Source organism: Diadema setosum, chromosome 19 (genome assembly GCF_964275005.1).
Source record: "Diadema setosum chromosome 19, eeDiaSeto1, whole genome shotgun sequence".
NCBI lineage: Eukaryota > Metazoa > Echinodermata > Echinoidea > Diadematoida > Diadematidae > Diadema > Diadema setosum.
The window spans coordinates 22,934,767-22,957,146 of NC_092703.1; the positions used below are offsets into that span (position 1 = coordinate 22,934,767).

The 22,380-nt window shown below is 42.9% G+C and overlaps 1 pseudogene; it reads right to left on the reverse strand.

Annotated features, from left to right (window-relative positions):
* Nucleotides 1-1,499: 1,499 nt before the first annotated feature.
* LOC140242700 (type II iodothyronine deiodinase-like) lies at nt 1,500-21,901 on the reverse strand (annotated as a pseudogene).
* Nucleotides 21,902-22,380: the final 479 nt, after the last annotated feature.

Below are 22,380 nucleotides of genomic sequence, written 5' to 3' on the forward strand. Positions count from 1 at the left end.
AACACGTCATGAAAATCCCGCTTTTTGCTCAATGATTCAGCAAGTCAATGACTTTTCCCCTTGAAAATCGCAATGGCTGGGTTGATAATGCAACACGACAAAACTTTGCCTCAGAGATTTGTGTTTAGGTCAGAATGAGATATTATGAGATGACGTCATCGATACCTCATCACCTTTGCACTTGTGGTTGCTACACTGGTATCCCCGTGCAGTGAAAACATGTGAAACATTCAAGTTCGACTTTACGATATTCTTATCATAATTTAGATTTACGTCCTATGTTCGTTTGTTTTTAAATTCCTCACCATTATGCTGGTCTGACTTTAATCTATAAATCTGTATCATGCAGTGTCAAACTCGAAGGTGATGTGGAATTGTACTCTGATGCTTCTTGATGTCGTAATCTCGAATGTCCAAGAAATCATTCACTGTTGTTTTTCAGTTTGCAGAAGATCGGCTTATTCATTTATTAGACAATTCAGTCGCACTTTTCCTTCATAAAACAATACCGAACATGCCCTCTTATTCACATTCAGGAGCATCAAAATATGTTCCGAGTCACTGCTGTAGGCAAACATTATATAAGACAAACGGGAAAGAATCGGTCTTCGAAGTCACTTGTAAAGGCTTGCAACGAAAACGTCATTGGGCTTGTAGCTGTTATGATGTTTGCCTATACATTGACGGGAATTTCATTTTCTAAATAGCATTTGACAATGTGAATATAAAGCAAAAACATTTAATTTATCAGCGGGTGGTTAATTACATACGCAATATTAAACGATAGTATCGTCGAATCTTCAGTAGAAGTGAGGAAAATCATATAGACACAGTGAGTGAGGTATTGGCAAACTGTTCATTACCAATGAATGTGATATAATGAATGTGTAATGTGTACACTAGTCATTATGGGAATTAAGGGAGAAAGTATACGTGAACGGAAGCTTCGAGCAAGGGTGGAGCATTAACCGCCAATGTCTTGAACTATGAACACATGGATTCCAGAACAATACTGTAGGATTGTGACGGCAATTTACGTATAGTATCAATTATAATATATTAGTTTTCACTGGATTTCATCAGAGAGAAAACTACATCCATCTACAGTAATAATGATAGTGATATGAAAAGTCATATAGCCCTTATGATCAACGTGTCTCCAAGCGTTTACAATTAACAGGAAAAGCGATCTTGTTAATCAGCCGCAAATAATGTATTAATTACACATTCATCGACATTTCTCTTCAAATAAGTGGGATTGAGTTTCATTTTGAAAATGTCAATAGAGGTAGAGTACTGACTATGAGTAGGGAGGTTGTTCCAGAGAACTGGGTCACTAATGGAGAAAGCGATTGTTATAACGGTTGTGGCACATTCAGAATATCAGTGTATCCGTATGGTACAATGTATAACTTCACCGAAGTATTGTTCAAGATCTAAAGCTCAATTAAAAAGATGTGTGCATGTGTGTATTTGTGTGTCATATTTTCATCGGATTTCTACTTTTTAGCGACATTCTCCTCCAACCACTGCCGTGCCTCGTGTGTCATGAGTCGCTTCGGAGTCCGAAGCTGGACGGCGACGTCATTGCCCACGTACGACAGCTTCCCGTTCTGCACGAAGAACACCTTGTCGGGATGGGCGTTGAACACCTTGGAGAAGGTGTTGTCCATCCTATCGACCACGAGGCGAAATTTGGAGGTGTCAGTGACGTCATCAGTCAGACAGGAGCTGTCCAAGTCAATGAGGTCCCTGGAAAGAAATGAGAAAACACACTAGAATCATCGTTGATCATGGCAGGTTTGTTTTTTGCTTACCTGTTTCGACACTGACACTTTTGAGGGTGGTTTGAGGCGACAGTCAAGCTTTTAACCCTTTCTGTGCCAATGGGTCAAATGGACACAAATTTCACACACAAACAAGTGGACAGTCTGGAATCAATGTGGCACGCAGATGCTTAAGCGCTTATCTCACTGGAGGAGACGGAGTCGCGGCGGTCGTGCGAGTGGAAAGACCAAAATATGGCTTACGCTCTCATCCAAGAAGGCTACTCCACGGCGACGTTCGAGACGTTTCCACACAAAATGACTACTTATTCGCCTTGAAGTTGCGGAAACGTCTCCACGCCGTGCTCATGTCGTCTCCAGTATGTCGCCGTGGGTCTCTGCATCGTTACGCGATGTCTCAAAGACGTCGCGGACGAAATTTGTCTCCGCGATGTGGCCGCAATTGATGGAAACGTCGCGGAGACGTCTCCACAACCAGCTGAAGACAGGAAAAGTCTCCTAAAAAAAAGGGGGGGGGGGCAAAAAAGATCGATCATGCTCTACTGTCTTTCACGACTCCCCGGAGTCTCTAAGAAACGAGTGTCCTCATCAGATCGCCACCTAGTCTCCAGGCTGTTGAGATACCTGCTTAAGTGACACGCAATGTCTTCAGACAGAGTTTTGCAGGGTACAATACCAGGCTAACAAACTGGAAGTCAGCAAACGCATTAGAACGCGGCTCCATACGGTTGGTCAACAGCGGTCGCGCTTTTGAAAATCTCTTAACCCTATAAAGCCCAAGCTATTTTGACCCCTTCCAGGCCCAAGGGGGGGGGGGGGGGGGCACATTGTGCCCCCTATATAACTTCTTATTATATTATATTATAATATTATATTATATTATATTATATATTATATTATATTATATTATATTATATTATATTATATTATAATATAATATTCGGCACATGGGTAGAGCAACTCATACTCTACATGACCCAATATTTGAAATTTCTCAAGGTCATCCCCTGAGGCTGCTATTTACCAAAATACGCTAAAATCATGTTGTTTTTTTTCTTTTTATTTCTTTATCCCCAGTATATTATGTTTTTTATTCTATATCGATCATTTTCACATTTACCAATAGGAAAAGCAAGTCAACTTTCACTATTTGTTATGGTCGAAATTTCTCAAGGTCAACATATGGAGGCGCTATTCATTACAATAAAGAAATATATAAAATCTATGATGTCCCCGGATCTACACGGACATACACGGATGTCCAAGGATGTCCAAGGCATCAACATGGATCTCTCCCCGGATCACCCCGGATCAGATCCGGGGTGGTCGATCCGGGGTGATCCGGGATGTCTATGTGACTGGGGCATCCGGGAATTTCCCCCGTTACTCACTTGGCGGCAGCGATTCTTTCCTCCAGGGATTTGTGTTGTTGCGTGGAGCTCACATTGTTCCCCATCATCCAGCGGCCTTTGGGATGAGCCTCGGCCAAGTAGACGACAAGGAAGTCGGCCTGGTCTCGGAAGTCACGGGCGATAGCCGCCAGCGTGCCGCCTACTACACAGGCCTGTGTACATAATAATCATCAAAGATTATGGGATTGGCATCGAGTCGGGTGAATTTCGGCAGATCCAACTCTTGACTATAGGTGTAAATATATTACAACCTCATTATCTTAAGTGTGTTATCATGAAAAACTACACCTGTGGTATCAACGTCATTATTTGTTTCGTCCGCAATTTGACTGTAAAATTTTTCGACTTTCTTGCACAAGAATAGCCTGTCCTTCCTTCAGTGCTTTGCTTACTTGAGATTGCAATTTTAGTTTAATTTGTTTTGTTCTACCAGGTTTATATCACAAGTGAATGAAATATCTCCGCACAAGCCAGGACTGATTTTGCAGTTTGATGTAAGAGATATCTGCAGTTTACATGGCATGTTTCTATATGATATCACTACATGATGTTATCTTTACCATATTATCGCAAAACGAGCTTTCACCATTCTTTGAAAGTTAAGATATTTGCGATTAAAGCTCCTAAAAAGAGAGAGAGAATGATAAAAAACACGAAATATTTTTTTAATCATAACTTCCAGAAGATTGCCTGTTGTGTTACAAGAAAGTATTAATGGTCCTGGAAAAGGTTTTATTTTCCTCTATCTGATGATGGACTTGAGAATGGCACTATAGACCGATTCGGGTTCGTTGAGGGCAGCAGACAATTTGTGGGTACGGCACTGGGCGCAGATATTAGCTCATTTTGCGGTGTCCCAGCCGACCCCCCCCCCCCTTTCTCTCCCCCACCCCACGGGCAACATGTTTATCGCGCACTTGTAACAAAGGTTCGCGCACTAAGCAGGCATTCGCGCACTCAGTACGAGACGCCCATTGGCTAAAACAACCATGCATCAGTTTTTCATTCCGTGCGCGTGAGAGGGGTGGGGAGAGAGGAGGGGGTCGGCTGAGACACCGCAGTAATGGCGCTGCCCATGCCAAAAATACGCATAGCGCGTCACAGAATCGGTCTATAGCTGTTTCGTTCATTTGATGTTGCTGTGATGATTATGCATGATGAAGCCTAAAAAACGGAACAATCCTTACCCTGAGCGGGGGTCAAGAAGATGAAGAAGCAAGAATCATGAGAGGGCGCTCTTTGTTGATGTGGAGATCGTGCAGGTATCTCTTGGTTCCGCCCAGGGTTACGAGCTCGACGTTGGGTAGGACGTCGCCGACACTGACCCCTTTACATGGCGGAAAGGCTCCTTCGTCAAGAAAGACGTAAGCTGCCGCTTTCAGAACCTGAAGAAATAATATGTAACATTAGGTGTTGTTGAAGCAGTTAAACCATATTGAATCTGTATTCATATCATTTTATTCCATTACATTTATTTTTTCCATTTCCTACAAAAATCATAAATAATTCGTAAACGCAACATGTTTTCCTGAATACAATAATTATTGGCGCAGTTTGTTAATTTCGGCCTTTCTGTCGTTCAGTCCTTTCTACTTCGTCCGTTGACATGCTCTTTGTTTTTGCAAGCTTGTATATAAAACAGCAAAGGGTGTCATGTTGACACCTTTTGTTTTTCTTTTTTTATTCCCTTTATTGAGCAATGTAGATCAAGTCTGTCTCTAGAAGTTGCTGATGGAGCATGCGCAGAGAAGATTCAAATAAGCAAAACCATATACGCACTAAAATGCAGAAGATATTTTCCGAAAGATAACAACACAAACTCAGCGAATTTGTCATAAGGTTCGTTCAAGACCCGACTTCGACATGAGGGTTTGATCGTTGTGGCAACATGCAAAAAGAAAGTAAAGAAGACACGACTAAACAAACCTGGGGGGGGGGGGGGTTTATAAAGGTGTTCGTAGAGTTACGGACAACTTACGAGCGACTGGTGATCAGTTTTGATGTGCTATACTTATCAGAATTTCCATAGTTAAGCACAAGAACTGATCACCAGTCGCTCGTAAGTTGTTAGTAACTTTACGAACAACCTTATGAAACAGGGCCCAGGGCAAAACAAACAACCGCGGTTTCAGAACAATTACACTTACAGACATTCTCCGTTTGTTTATTCCACATTCAGCCCATGACGATTTTTCATTATCATCATATTATACGACTCAGTACTATGCGGTGCAATTTTACATTTCATTGCATACTCAGTAGTAAAATTATGTCATGTGATCGCGTGGCAAGATGCTGGTACATTGCCGTTTCAGAGAAATAGTTAAAAAAAAAAAACTTGTTATATAATATTACATATATGCTGGCAGGTGGATATTTCTGTGCTGGTTACTCTCAATGACACAGAAAAAGTTTCGTAACTGAAGAACTGCCAATAATGACCTCCAGCTTTGTTTTGTTTTGTTCGTTGGGTTTGTTTTTTTGTTTTGTTTTGTTTTGTTTTGTTTTGTTTTTTTGTCTACAAGTGTCACTCCGTCTATAAATACACGTTTGACGAGCATACTGTTACGGTCCCAGAGTTAGGCAAATTGGGACTCCACTTGAAAGTTGGTAGGGCAAGTCTTATGGGCGGACACATTAACTGAGAACATTGTTTGTATCTGTGGTTCTTCCTTTCCCCTTACCACGGACGAGCCCCCTAGAGTTTATCACCCCCAAGTAGACTCCCTGTCCCCAGACCAGACCGCAAATGGTCATTGGTAACGGTCACTGTAGAATACAGTCATTATATAGAAGAAGGTGATGAATGATGCTTTGATGTTGTAAGAAATTAAGAGTGAGTGTTGAGGAGTATATCTTGGGACGCTGACTGGAGTAAAGAGGAGTCTTGGAATGAGCACTGGCGTGTGATAGTTATGTGATCTTGCGAGCTGGAATAAAACACTACTTTTGAGACATGAACCATCGAAATGACTGGTTGCCTGGTTTCTTCTTGTGTCCTTTAGAGTTTAACTCTAACTGTCTTGGGTACCAACTCGGCGGTCCCAACAATGGTGGCAGCGGTAAAGCAGTGATTATTTAATTTCGGACAAGACGCCATAATCGAAGCGACTAGGCAAGTCTGACGGTGATAATTATTTAATTCCAGCCAAGATGCCGAAATCAAAACGTCGTGCCCAGCTTTCTCCAGGCGACAACGATGACATGGACGTCGAAACCAAACCCGACCCCATCCTTTCTACCGCCCAAGTGCCCCTCCCTCGCCAAGCTACGTTTTCTGGTGACTCCTGGGAGTCGTTCATTCAAGTTTTCGTAAACTTAGCTCAGGCCTGCGCGTGGTCGGAGGAGGAGAAGAGGTTGCGACTGCTGTCGTCGCTGAAGGGGGAGGCAGCCGATTACCTCTTCCGCACCCAACCCCCGTCAGTTTTCTCATCCTTCGCCGCGCTCCGTGATGCCCTCGCGACGCGGTTCGAGGAGCGGACGACGCCGAACTCATACTTGGCGAAATTAGAGGGGAGGAGGCTCCAGCCAAATGAATCGCTGGCGGAGTATGTCGCTGATCTACAACGATTCACTCTCCGTGGATTTCCTACAGCTGACGGGGCAACTCGTGAGCAGATCGCACTTCGTCAATTTCTTCGCGGCTTGTCGGATCAGAGTATCGCGATGTCGGTGGGAATGCAAGAACCCGCCTCCTTGGCTGAAGCACAGACGCTGGTGGAACGTTATCGAAGCATTCATGCTGAGCACCAACCCCCGACTCGTGTACGGCCCGTCGCGCCCGAGTATGACGTTGACAGCAAGCTTGCCGCGTTGGAGGAGAGGATGGCTGCGACGATCGATGCTAAGATTGACGGTCTTGCGGAGCGCTTGGCAAATGCGAGCATTGCCGGTGGCGGTCCCGGATTTCACTACGGTCAACGCCGTGGTAGAGGTCGTGGTCGCGGTCGCGGTCGCGGTCGAGGACGTGGATCTTGGACGTGCTACAACTGCGGTGAGCAGGGCCACATTCAATATGATTGCCCCTATCCTCCTCCTCCCCCTCCTGCTCCACAGGGAAACTAAATGGGACCGGGTCATCCGGCCAGACGCCGGTCCACATAAATATTCGGACTAGTGATGTTGGCAGTGGATTGTCTGCGTATGTTCCAGCCAAAATTGAAGGGGTTCATGCAAAATTGCTTGTCGACTCTGGTGCAGCGGTCACACTAATTTCACAAGCACTCTACGATAAGATTCCCCATAAGCACAGCCTCCCTCATTGTGATATGAACAATATTGTGTTGAAAGCAGCCGGTGACAGTGTATTGGATGTAAAAGCATGTGTAACTGTCGGGATTAAGATTGATGGGACTACTTATACATGGACAGCGTTTGTGGTACCCATTTCAGATGATGCACTTATCGGTTTTGACTTTCTATATCACTTTAACTGTGTGCTTGAGGCAAGGCGTGGACTAAAGATAGATGGGAGATTTGTGAACTGTGAGCTAGCTGGTAATATCCCCAATGTCATGCGTGTTCACCTTCAATCGGACACGGTTATCCCTGCTCGTTCGGAGGCTATTATTCGCACATATATCCCGGACCTGACGCCCGTGAATGAAGTCGTCATCGAGCCCTTATCGGCAGGATTATGTAATGACTCACTGCTAGTGGGAGCCTCCCTTGTGACTTCATCGCCTGTGATGCCGGTTCGCATTATGAACACGTCTTCTGAGGACATAACTATGTACGCTGGAACGGCAGTGGGTCTTGCCCAGGAGGTTGGTGACGTAATCGTGCTCGATGCCGACGATGAAAATCACGGCCACGCTTCAATACGATCTTGTCATGTCGGTAACAGTAACTCGGATGATTCAAGTGTTAATTCGCATGAATTACATCCGGTAGTAGATGAACTGTTTCAACGAAATTCTGTTAACTTGAACATTGACGAGAAAAATAAGTTACGCAACTTGCTTGCGCGACATGATGATGTGTTCGCGAAATCGCCCAGCGACCTCGGCCGCACTTCCATCCTTAAGCACGAAATCAAAACCGGCAACGCAAAGCCGATTCGACAGCCTGCTCGACGACCACCTCGGGCATTCGAAGGGGAGGAGGAGAAAATCATATCGGACCAATTACAAGCTGGCATTATCAGCCCATCCAAGTCTCCATGGGCATCTCCCCTCGTATACGTGCGGAAGAAAGACGGCACAACCCGTCCGTGTGTGGACTACCGTAAGTTAAATTCAGTCACCGAATTCGACAGTTTTCCCCTTCCCCGTATGGATGATTGCCTCGACTGCTTGAGTGGGAGCCAATATTTCTCAACCTTGGACTTACAGTCAGGATACTGGCAAGTTGAAGTAGAGGAGAAAGACAGACCAAAAACAGCATTCAGGACGCGATCCGGGTTGTACGAATATAATGTGATGCCGTTTGGTCTGTCAAATGCGCCGAGCACATTTGAAAGGTGCATGGAACTAGTGCTTAAGGGCCTACAATGGAAAACATTGCTGATATATCTGGACGACGTCATAATATTCAGCCCTGATTTTGACTCACACATCCAACGCTTAGATGAGGTCCTTAATCGCTTAAGTCTGGCCGGGCTTAAGCTCAAACCTACTAAGTGCTCACTTTTTCAGTCGGAAGTGTTGTTTCTCGGACATGTTGTTACACCAGAAGGAGTGAAGGCAAATCCCGACAAGGTGAAGAGCGTGGCTGAGTGGCCAACCCCCCGCAACACCAATGACATTCGTTCATTCTTGGGACTCTGCTCCTATTATAGGAGGTTCATTAAGGGTTTTGCCAGCATAGCACGTCCACTCAACCGCCTTCTCGAGAGTGGGGTAAAATTCACGTGGGACGACAACTGCGAGTCGGCATTTTGCTCACTGAAAAAGTATCTGATCAGCGATAAGGTAATGGCTTATCCCATGGATAATGCCACCTACATTTTGGACACTGACGCATCGAATTATGGGATAGGAGCGACATTGTCCCAACGTCAGTGGGACTCGTCCACGGGGCAGTACCTCGAGCGACCGATCGCCTTCGCAAGCAAAACGTTGACGAAGGCCCAGCGGAGGTATTGCGTGACACGAAGGGAGCTCCTCGCGATCGTCACATTCACCAACCAATTTCGACATCACTTACTTGGCCGTGAGTTTCTCATTAGGACAGATCACAGTGCGCTGCGATGGATAATGTCATTCAAAGAGCCAGCTAACCAAATGGCTAGATGGCTGGAGATCCTCGCGCAATTTAATTTTAAGATGCAACATCGTTCAGGGAGGGGCCATCTCAACGCTGATGCTTTGTCCCGCCTACCCTGCAGCCCTGAGGCATGCGACTGCTACGATGGAAGCGGTATCTTAGACGCGCTTCCATGCGGTGGGTGCACTCGCTGCCAGAAACAACACGCCGCCTGGTCCGAATTCATGGAAGTCGACGACGTAACGCCAGTAATGACGAGGAGAGTAAATAGCGCTAGGGAAGAAGATAAGAGTGAGCAAGGTAGCACAGCGCGTCAGCGGGATGACGGCGCGACACCTTCGGCTGCACTCCATGAAGGCGACGTCAACGACCACGAGAAGGACGCAGAGAGCGAAAACGTGAAATATGTCTCACATTTAGGCCTTGCAGTATGGTATGTAATGACATTTCTTCACTTTATTGTGCACATAGTTTGTACAGGTCTTTCCATGATTGGTAACGGCATCTATTTCTTAAATGAACCACTATGTCTAATTACTTCTTATGTAAGACCAGTAACTACTCGACGCCAAGCACGAGCCACGAACAAATCGGAAAACATTAGTGGAAATAATACTAGTGAATCTAATAAGCCCTGTGTATCAGAAAAATACACCAATGCCGGTGATAATATCGGGCAGCAATTGCTGGATTCATTGGGGTTTTCTACTAATAACATTTCGTCCTTACAAAGGCAAGATAAGGATATTTGTACTGTGCTTAAGTGGATGAACGAATCTCATACTAGACCATGTCGAGAGAGGGTGCAGGACAAGAGCCCTGGGGTGAGAAATTTGTGGTTGCTTTGGGAACAGTTGGTTCTGATTAATGGGGTTTTATTCAAACGGTGGAATGAAACTCCCACTTGCTCCCATTTAACGCTCGTCACTCCCAAATCGCTTATCAGCACAATAATGGAAGCTAATCATGATGCTGTATTAGCAGGACACTTGGGTTTCAAAAAGTCGTTTAGCCGCATTTGCAAGAAGTACTATTGGTACAAAATGAAAGATGATGTGAGAAATTACATCAGAGCTTGTAATGTTTGCGGCGCCCGTAAAAGACCACAGACATCCCCCAAAGCACCACTTCAGAATTACCAGCAAGGAGCCCCACTCGACAGAGTGTGCATTGACATTTTAGGTCCCTTTCCCGTGTCTGAGGCTGGTAACAAATATATTCTGGTAGTTGGCGATACATTTAGCAAGTGGATAGAAGCCTACCCAATCCCTGATCAGTGTTCTTCCACGGTAGCTGAAAAAGTGGTAAAAGAATTTATATCCAGATTCGGTGCACCTTTTGAGATACACACAGACCAGGGTAGGACATTTGAGTCTTCGCTATTTCAAGAAATGTGTCGCACTTTCAAAACCTACAAAACCAGAACGTCAGGTTACCACCCTCAGTCAAACGGGTTTATCGAGCGATTTAACCAAACATTGGTTAATATGATCTCTGCTTATGTAAGCAGTCACCAAAAAGACTGGGATGAAAATGTCAGCTTACTGACTGCCGCATATCGCAGCACCGTTCACGGTTCAACTGGGTTTTCTCCCAATTATCTAATGTTAGGCAGAGAGGTAAACACCCCATTAGAGGTTATATTAGGGCTGAGACCCAACTCATTGCCAGTTGACGACTATGTGGTAAAGCTGCAAGAGCAGCTAAGTACGGCATTCGAACTCGCCCGTGATCAAATCGGCAAAACTGCACAAAGGCAGAAAAGGGATCACGATGTTCGAGTATCGTATAACACATTTGCAGTAGGCGACCTTGCCTATTGCCTGAATTCCGCTAGGAAGAAGGGCCTGAGTCCCAAACTAAATCCACAGAAATGGCAAGGACCTTTTGTCGTTGTCAGAAAGATTAATGACCTTCTATTTGTAATTAAACAGAATAAGTCCCAGCCGAAAGTGGTCCACCACGATAGATTGAAGCCGTACCTTAGCAATGACTTTCCAGATTGGGTTCCCAAAGTACAAGAGCAAGCAATGTCAGGCAAGAACAAGTCAAGTAGGTCTCGAGGTGTTCAGACCACGATGTAAAGTTTTCAAACTGAAGGCAGTTAAGTCCCAAATAATGAACTGCGTAAATGAAAAACATACTGCGAGTAACCGGAAATTGCTTGTATAAGTATGTGTTGCAGCTATCGATATCCCGTTTGTCTATTTTGTTTGTTTGTTTGTTTTTTGTTTTTGCGACACATATTATGTGGGACTCCTTGCTAAGGTAGAGACACTGCCCCTCGCACCTTCTCTCCCTTTTTTTTTCCTCCCTCTCTCCCTCATTCTATGCTTGCATTGAGTGATCGCACATGCACCACGGTATACCAGACCTTGAGTGTCGCGTGCCGGCCACGCGTGCAATTCTTTTTCTTTCTATCGCCATCCCTCTTGATGGTCATTTCCCCACTCTTCTTACGTAGTCTTGGTTAGAGCATGGAGCTACTCTGGTTAGAGTTATGAGTGCATGATAAACATCGCCAGACTCAATAATGTTCACCTCGCGATTATCACATGTGTACAGAGTAATGGTTATTGTTTGTTGTATCTCGTAGTACGGAAAGAGATATACAATCATTGACAATGAAGTGTTGGAAGGTTTTCATGTGTGTCATCACGCATGTATATATTGTTTAAATTGATGTAGTAAGGAAACTTGTTCATGATTTCGCATTCACTTAATTCGTTATACATGTACTTTCTTCTTCTTCTTCTTCCCAGCCATCACCGTCTTTCCTCCCTGATCTTCCTTCTCATTTATTTGTATCCCTTTCTTCTCTCTGTCTCATAATGACCTGTCAACACTCCCGTTACATTCTTTGCGAACCAAAATCACTTGATATGCTTTATCAATATGGCACGTAAAGATTCGCATATTTCATTTGATTTAAACTTATATTTGTGTGTATACTTGTAAATAGAGTTATGATTATCAGTCGGCTCTGATAAGCAACATTTTAACTTTGTTTTAGTTTAGATCATGCCAAAGTACTGCAGGAAGACTATGAGTGATGGAGAAATGTAAGGAGAACTAACACGTTGGTTTTATTGGCTCTCCCTCCCTTCGCGTGCCCATTGCACACATTTTTTTTTTCTCTCAGTCAATGGACTGCAAAGGGTCACAGGGGCCATGGCAAATGTTTTACGATGTTTGGAGGATTTCTTTTTTTTTTTCTTTCTGCCGCCTCTGATTGTTGTGGCTGGCCATTATCGTTGCATTATGTGATTGTGGACGCTGTAAGAATGCATTTTTGTTTACTGCTTGATTAATGTCTTTTCGGTGACTAAGATACTGTAGTAGTATCGTAATCATTATCGCTGTATGTGTCATGAGAACAGTAAGTCCTGTTCAAAATGTTTGTTGTGTATTATTTTGTTTCATTACCTAAAGCCAACAAGCGATAGATGAGCCTATAGGAAAACGAACATGTATCCATTTCTTTTTGTTGTTGCTGTTGTTGTTGTTGTTGAGGCAGTCTTTCCCCTCTCTCTTCCCCCTTCCTCTCCCTTTCTATTTCTACCTCTGTCTCCCCCATTCTCTATGTAAATAGGTATTTCTTCCACTCGCTCATTAGCTGTGCCATTTTTTTTCGCATTGTGATTATATGAATGTAATTTGACGTTTTTACCAATGCTGTGTTGTATGTTAAAAGAAATCGTCTTGCCTTTGTTTGATTATCCATCTTGTAAAATGGATGGTCCACTTTGTTTGATTTTCCATCTCGTAAAATGGATGGTACAGGCATTCTAGTTAACAAACCGTGATGGAGGTGCTCCGTTTTGTGTATTAGTAGTCTTTTCTTGTTTTAAATGTTTTTATTGCAAAGACGCTGCTCCCTTTCTTTCCTCGGATTTTTCAATGTATCCTTCACCACTTCATCTCACTCTGTTTCTATTTCTATCTCTCGTTCAGTTCTTCCACTCATTTGTTCTCTTTGCTGAAAACCATCATATTTTTTTTAATTGTAGCAGCACTATTATTTGCTGATGTGTTTCATTTTGTTTTAGCTTGGGCACGAGCATTGTTACAGTGTAGAGTTACTCGTTTTGTTGATGTACATACAAACTGTTGTTACTGATGCGCATGACACATGTTGGACACTTGGAGTTTTTATTTCGGAGAAATGGGTTTCCCCATTAATTTTACCGCTCAGTTCCCCCTGCTTCTTTCCCTTATTTTCCTCTAGCTCCCTTCCTCTGTTTTTTTTTCTCTCTCCTGTTTCTTTTTCAATGTTTTTCCTCTATTGAGCATTTGATTCGTCCACAAGGGGTGCGTTCACTGACCAATCACAGTAGCTAATTCCACTCTCCTTGGCATGAGCCTGCACAGTATAGGAGGTTACATGAGGTCAGACTTGAGGCATGTGCCTGCTTCATAAATTTGGGAAAGATAACTCTGGGATGTATTTTGATAATGTCCAGCTGCATAATTCCGTCATCTCCATGGTTTGTGCCCGACTTCTGGTCTGAGTAATAGACAAGGAATTCTAGTAGGCGGGTGACCGTAGACGGTCGGCACCTGTCTGCACTGTCCATCATGCAGTTGGTGTGGTCATTATTATGTTGTTTTTAAAGTGATTTTGTTTCCTGTCTCCAATAGGGGAGATGTAATTCTGTGCCATTTGTTTTTTTTCTTCAGCCGGTGTTAGTGCTCTTTGTTTCATTTTCCAGTTTGTTGTTAAATATCATGAAGTGTGAGTATGCGTAAGCTTATACATGTACGTAGAATAATTAGTATAGATTTTCGTATCTGTTGTCAGAGTTAGCATAGATTTTCATGAAACATATGTCTCTCTGGTATTAAGGTCACTGTGTCACTACTTCTTTTTTGTTCTTTTTTTTCAAAACTTTTTGGGTAGGTTCGTCAATGTTTACACAAAAAAAAATATTTTGTTGTAATTTGACATTTATTTACAATTCCATATAATTGGAAGGTTCTTTGGGGTCAAAAATTTGATGTATCGTTAACACATTTCTCTCTCGCGTTCTGGTATTGCGGACAATACCTCTTTTTCAAAGGGGGGAAGAGTGTTACGGTCCCAGAGTTAGGCAAATTGGGACTCCACTTGAAAGTTGGTAGGGCAAGTCTTATGGGCGGACACATTAACTGAGAACATTGTTTGTATCTGTGGTTCTTCCTTTCCCCTTACCACGGACGAGCCCCCTAGAGTTTATCACCCCCAAGTAGACTCCCTGTCCCCAGACCAGACCGCAAATGGTCATTGGTAACGGTCACTGTAGAATACAGTCATTATATAGAAGAAGGTGATGAATGATGCTTTGATGTTGTAAGAAATTAAGAGTGAGTGTTGAGGAGTATATCTTGGGACGCTGACTGGAGTAAAGAGGAGTCTTGGAATGAGCACTGGCGTGTGATAGTTATGTGATCTTGCGAGCTGGAATAAAACACTACTTTTGAGACATGAACCATCGAAATGACTGGTTGCCTGGTTTCTTCTTGTGTCCTTTAGAGTTTAACTCTAACTGTCTTGGGTACCAACTCGGCGGTCCCAACAATACTATACCTCAAAGTTCCCACGCGTTTGGGGGCTCCAAAGAAAAGTATTGTCCCCAAGATTTTTTCAATCATTATTCTTTCTTCCGTCCCACGACTCTTTTCAATAGAAGCCCTTCTGTAGATCCACCCCTTCTTTTCACTTTTTCATAATTTTTACTTCGCGTTCTCAGTCAATTACCCGCTACGTTTTTTTTTCTCGCTTCATTTTGTGATACACAACGCAAAAACGGATTTCACATCTTTATCACTTTTCTCTCATGTCTCCATGATTTTACAACTTTCTCCCTCCCCCTTTCCTCCCTTCTTTCTGGTTAATCTTACGCGAACTTTCGAACACTTTAACTGATCCTCGCTCTAATCTTCCTTACAATTGTTCCTGCCTCCTATGCTCCTGCCTCCATTTTATGCGGCAATCTCAACGTCTCCACCTCACCGATGCCCTTTCGACTGTCACTATTTGCCTTTACCAACTCGCCTCCCTCCTTCACGTTTCTCTTTCTAGTGTCTTCTTTTGTCCAACAACAGTCCTTTCAAGGACTGTCACCGCAGACGTCTCTTCCTCGATATTTGTTTTTATTTTTTCTCTATTTGTTGTGAAAACAGAGCGCTCCAGACAACGATTAGGCCAGACTGATTTCACGCGTGTACTCCTCTACTGTCTATTTACATGCATGTAGGTGGTGAGCATTGATATGGGTGACGTGTTAAACAATGCAATATGGCCACCAAGGGAGATTTCCATAGTTGTGGGAAGTTTTTTTTTTTTCTTTTTTAATGAGCAAAACATTGTCGGAGACGCCTTGTCATTCAAAACCCCTTTTCTTTTCGTCTGCCTGTATTGAATTCTCTCTTTTTTTTTCTTTCGTTATTTTTTTCATTTATTCTCGTGTTTCCCTATCTGTCCCTATCTATTTAATTTTTCAATTGTTTATATCTTTACTTTTTTTTAACTTTTTCTTTTTCTTCTTTTTCTTCTGCTTATTAGAATCATCATAATTGTAACAATAATGATAATAGTAATAGTAATAATAATAATAATAATAATAATAATAATGTAATAATAATAATAATAATAATAATAATAATGATGATTACAATTGTTATTGTTATCATCATCATCATCATTTATCATTATTTGTTATCACTGTTGTCATTATCATAATTATCATTGTCACTATTATTCCTATTTCGAACAAACCGTCTTGCTCACTGATCAGTAATGATTATTAACCTCATTGATTAAAATAAAACACAACAAACGCAGCTCCACCAGAAACGCCGAAACTAGAATTTGTAAAGAACATTAACAACAACAGCAACACCAATATCATATCAGTGGCACAACCACAACTGCAACTTCAACAGCTACCCCCACAATATCAACAACCAATCCACATCATCAACGAGAAAAAAAAAAGATAGTACGTAGACGGGAATTCATTATCTAGCAGGAAAAACAAAAATATTTCTAAATAAACAGTCGAAAAAACAACAACGAACTAACAACATCCCGGGCCTACACGACAAGCACAAATACATTTACATCAGCACCACTAATCGGCGGCGACTAGTTGTACTCTGGACGGCGCCGGACCTTACCTCGGGGCAGTCCCCGTACCCCATGAACATAGCCTCCTCCATACACGTCATTTTTCCCGGGCCGAAGAGATCCCGGAGGTGACCCAACCCAGCTACCTCCAATGCCATCTGCGCATGCGTAGTTTGAACCTCCTGATGCGCAGATGGGATGAGAACATACAAACAATTCAAGCAAAAAGAATCTGAGAAAAAAAAAAGTTTATGAAAACAGAATAAAGAAAGTCCGAATTCGATGATATTAATAACAATGTTATTTCCAAGGCAATCCTGTTACATGTATTTTAAAAACGAAACAAAAAGCTATTTTCACAAAATATTACATAAAAAGTAGGCCTACACATTCCCTAGACCTGTTACTGACATAATTATTGTAATTAAAGGGTAATATCATTCCACCTGCTTTCTGAGAGGTAAGTCTTGTACTCTTTCATTATGTAAGAAAAGTGAAAATATGTTGAATTTTCTTTACCTTCTCTTTATATCGAAGTGTATATGTAATGTCATGATCCGTAGCAGTCTTCTGATCCAGCGATCTTGTCACCAAAACTTCAAAAATTCATAACTTCTGAGCGGATTGTGCAATTTTTCTGATTTTTTCACTGATGTATTTTATCAACACTGCTGCATCCATTCAATAGGTCCTATTCTGAAGTTGCATTCCCCTTTAAAGGGATGGTACAGTATTGGTGGAGATGATAATTGGACTTTTAACTTTTTGCGAATACCAAGAAAACACTTATGAAATAGTACAGAGCATACCATTTTAAGAGGAATTCAAAGTTTATTTGATGAAAATCGGATTTGGAATGACTGAAACATCCAAAAACGCAGTAAAGCAAAGCGATCGTAATAAAGTGGGGGTCCCACACTTATTAGAATCGCTCTGTTTTGGATATCTCAGCCATTTCAAAACCAATTTTCATCAAATAAATGTTGATTTCCTCATGGAATTACATGCTCTTTCATATTTCATAAGAGGTTTCTCATTATCTCACCTTTAATGTAAGAAACCTGAAATTAAGTTTCAACCAAAACCATACGATCCCTTTAAAGCTCGCTATCACTGAGCAAAAGAGTTTGTTGAAAATGAGTGTCGTTCTTAAATCTTGTACTACACTAACCTGCATCTTCACCAAGACATCTGCATCGGTGAACACCATCTTCTCGTCATACAGCTTTTGAATCACGTCCGAATTCATGAGCTTCAGGTGCTCTCGGACGACCTTGAGTGCGACCTCGGGCTCGCCGAATAACCTCCTTAAAGGAGGCCCCATGGTAGTGGGTCCTGGACGCTCGCCGCCAGGTGCACGCTGCTCTATCGAGCCGTGGTCCCCCTTCGGCACGTCCCTCCATCCCGTGTCATTGTGGCTGGAGTGGGTCATGTTCCCTGCCGCTGGAGTGCCCCTGGGAAAAGTCAGGAAAGCCTTGTCACTGGCAGACAACTCATACGGGGCATTCTTTTGTCATAATTCCACTTTGAGGTCTCCTTTTCTCTATACAGTATCTCTCTTTCCAGCCAACAGACAATGAGAAAGTATGCACTCGCACGCTAAGTTGATCATGATAATTGCGAAAATTATGATAATTTTAATGAAAATGATATGATCATGAATAAAATGGTTATAATAGTAACAATAACAAAATCAACAAAATTGATAATTATGATAATAGTAATGATGATAATGATAAAAACAATGAAAAGAATAAGGATAATAATAATAATACATGTATAATCATGATATCAAACTGGTTCCATAACGCTTTGCAAAGAAATAGTGGAAAAATCAGTGCAAGGAATTTATCTAAAGGTATCCGTACAAAGATAGGTCTAGTGCGTGAAAGATTGCAAAACTTTGGCAAATCGCCCCTAACAAAAAAGTCCTGTGGTACTCCCTGTGGTACTTGTCGGTACCACACAATGTACCACACACTTGTAATGTTACCACAGGAACTGTGTGGTACTGTACCACAGGCTTGTAGGGTACTCTCTGTAGTACTTGTCAGTACCACACAATGTACCACATAAATAAATGTTACCACAGGAACTGTGTGGTACTGTTTTACAGGATCATGTGGTACTCCCTGTGGTACTGGTTGGTACCACACAATGTTCCACACAAATATATGTTAACACAGGAACTGTGTGGTACTGTGTCACAGGATCATGTGGTACTCTGGGATGTACCACAGGGCAGTACCACAGGACATTACCACAGGAAAGTTCCACAGGACAGCACCACAAGACAGTGTACACACAAATTGTCCTGTGGTATTTTGGGATGTATACCACACAACAGTACCACAGGACAGTACCACATGAATTGTCCTGTGGTATTTTGGGACGTACCACAGGAGAGTACAACAGGAAAGTACCACAGGATAGTACCACAGGACAGTACCACACAACTTGTTCTGTGGTATTTTAGGACGTACCACAGGACAGTACCACAGGGCAGTTCCACAGGACAGTACCACAGGAAAGTACCACAGGATAGTACCACAGGACAGTACCATAGGAATTGTCCTGTGGTATTTTGGGACGTACCACAGGACAGTACCACAGGATAGTACCACAGGACAGTACCTCACGACTTGTCCTGTGGTATTTTGGGACGTACCACAGGGCAGTACCACAGGACAGTACCACAGGACAGTACCACAGGAAAGTACCACAGGACAGTACCACACGACTCGTCCTGTGGTATTTTGGGACGTACCACAGGACAGTACCACAGGGCAGTACCACAGGAAAGTACCACAGGGCAGTACCACAGGAAAGTACCACAGGACAGTACCACACGACTTGTCCTGTGGTATTTTGGGACATACCACAGGACAGTACCACAGGAATTGTCCTGTGGTATTTTGGGACGTACCACAGGAGAGTACAACAGGAAAGTACCACAGGATAGTACCACAGGACAGTACCACACAACTTGTTCTGTGGTATTTTAGGACGTACCACAGGACAGTACCACAGGGCAGTTCCACAGGACAGTACCACAGGAAAGTACCACAGGATAGTACCACAGGACAGTACCACAGGAATTGTCCTGTGGTATTTTGGGACGTACCACAGGACAGTACCACAGGATAGTACCACAGGACAGTACCTCACGACTTGTCCTGTGGTATTTTGGGACGTACCACAGGGCAGTACCACAGGACAGTACCACAGGACAGTACCACAGGAAAGTACCACAGGACAGTACCACACGACTCGTCCTGTGGTATTTTGGGATGTACCACAGGACAGTACCACAGGGCAGTACCACAGGAAAGTACCACAGGGCAGTACCACAGGAAAGTACCACAGGACAGTACCACACGACTTGTCCTGTGGTATTTTGGGACGTACCACAGGGCAGTACCACAGGACAGTACCACAGGATAGTACCACAGTATAGTACCACACGACTTGTCCTGTGGTATTTTGGGACGTACCACAGGACAGTACCACAGGATAGTACCACAGGACAGTACCACACGACTTGTCCTGTGGTATTTTGGGACGTACCACAGGACAGTACCACAGGGCAGTACCACAGGGCAGTACCACAGGACAATACCACAGGAAAGTACCACAGGATAGTACCACAGGACAGTACCACATGACTTGTCCTGTGGTATTTTGGGACGTACCACACGACAGTACCACAGGAATTGTCCTGTGGAATTTTGGGACGTACCACAGGACAGTACGACAGGAATTCCTGTGGTAATTTTCGATATATACCACAGGAGAGTACCACAGGAACTGTCCAAAATCCCACAGGAAAATCATAATATGGTGCTATTCCACACAGAAGTACCACACAGCAAATTAAATTTGTAAGTACCACAGAAAAATGCTACAGGATATTCTTTTTTTTTTCTTAACATTTTATACCAGAGGACTATCACATCAGGAGAATATCAAACAGCAGTACCACACAGGAGTACCACACAGGAAAATTGTAAGGCAGAATCAACTGAAATTTATAACAAAAATACAAACAAAAAAGCACATATTAATATTCCTCAATTAATTGATAGATGAGTTATGCTGTGAATTATAACAATTGATTTGCCATTACTTATCCTGTCCTATACTCCTACAGTATTACCTATTTAGTGAAAGTGCAGATGTAAAGCATGAGAAATTTCATAAGGACTTCTGTGGTACTCCTGTGGTACTCCTGTGGTACTCCTGTGGTACAAATTTTTACATAGCTCATGAATATTCATAAAAAGCACTCTAGATTTTAGAAAATACATATATGACTTAAAAAGTCAAAGTATTAATGATGGAACTTACTTTGAACTTTATGAAAGATTGTCTAATTATGTTATGTTATTCCCAATATCATAGATATTGTTATGAAAGTGTAATTTCATATCTTGATAATAAAGTATAATCGAGTTAGTAACCATGCCTTAATGCTTTACGGATAGACGGCCATATATATATGTACTGAGAGAGTCGATGGCTACCTAGGAATAGAATATGACTATATAGATCTATTATAGGACTAGATTGGCACTTGGCCATTAGACTTTCGTTTGAGGTTATATGTTAGGAGTAGGACAGGTTATTAAGTAGGGCCATGTTTGTCCTAAAATCCATCACTCACCTATCAGAAATATTCCTAGAAATGTGGCTAAAAGTCTCCCAGATTTTTTTTTTCGATCTATCCTGTGTGGTACTCTCCTGTGGTACCATGGAAATGCTGTGTGGTACTGCCCTGTGGTAATGCTGTGTGGTAATGATCGACCTGTGGTACTGTCCTGTGGTACTGTCCCAAAATACCACAGGACAGTTCCTGTGGTACTGTTCTGTGGTACTAGTCCTGTGGTACTGCCCTGTGGTACGTCCCAAAATACCACAGGAATTCCTGTGGTACAGCCCTGTGGTACGTCCCAAAATACCACAGGAATTCTTGTGGTACTGTCCTGTGGTACTGTTCTGTGGTACCGGTCCTGTGGTACTTTCCTGTGGTACTGCCCTGTGGTACGTCCCAAAATACCACAGGAATTCCTGTGGTACTGTCCTGTGGTATGTCCCAAAATACCACAGGACAATTCCTGTGGTACTGTCCTGTGGTACTGTCCTGTGGTACTTTCCTGTGGTACTGTCCTGTGGTACCGTCCTGTGGTAATTACCACAGGAGTACCACAGGACTTTTTCGTAAGGGCCTACATTAATTCATCATAGTTATCAAGAATATTTCTGACGAACGAATAGGTATCCTACACTCGCTTCCATGTACACGTAAAGACACTGAATGATATTATATTACCTTGTCCACCGGACGTCAGGGAGCCCTACGTGCTGTTTAGTTGGTGAACTGTAAAGTGAATGATGTCATGAGTGTTTGTCTCTGCGTGTATAGTAGGCCTACATGTACTTTAGAACTGCGGTGTTTTCTTACATTGCCCCCCGGGGGGGGGGGGAGGATCAAGGAAGTCCGTGAAGGGGAGGGGGCGAAGAAATCATGATTTTCACACTTCCGGGTTTCATCGCCTGACAAGCAAAAACAAAGCAATTAAAGCAAAGCAAAACAAAGCAAAACAAAACCATGCAAGGTTTCAGCGCAATTATCTGGTGCCTTTTCTTTATAAAAGTTAAAGGGGGTCGCGCATACACTCCTTTCATTTTTTCTTTTTATTTCTTTTATCTAAAAAAAAAATCTAAGGATGTGTGCGCCCGGTGCGCCCCCTCCCCCCGATCGTCCAACGTGGGTGGGGGTGGGGGGGGGGGACCTCTCCCTGATCGGTCACATAGCTCGAAGCTTCTTGCAGGAGCAACGAAAATATGACGAGCCGGTCTTGTAAAA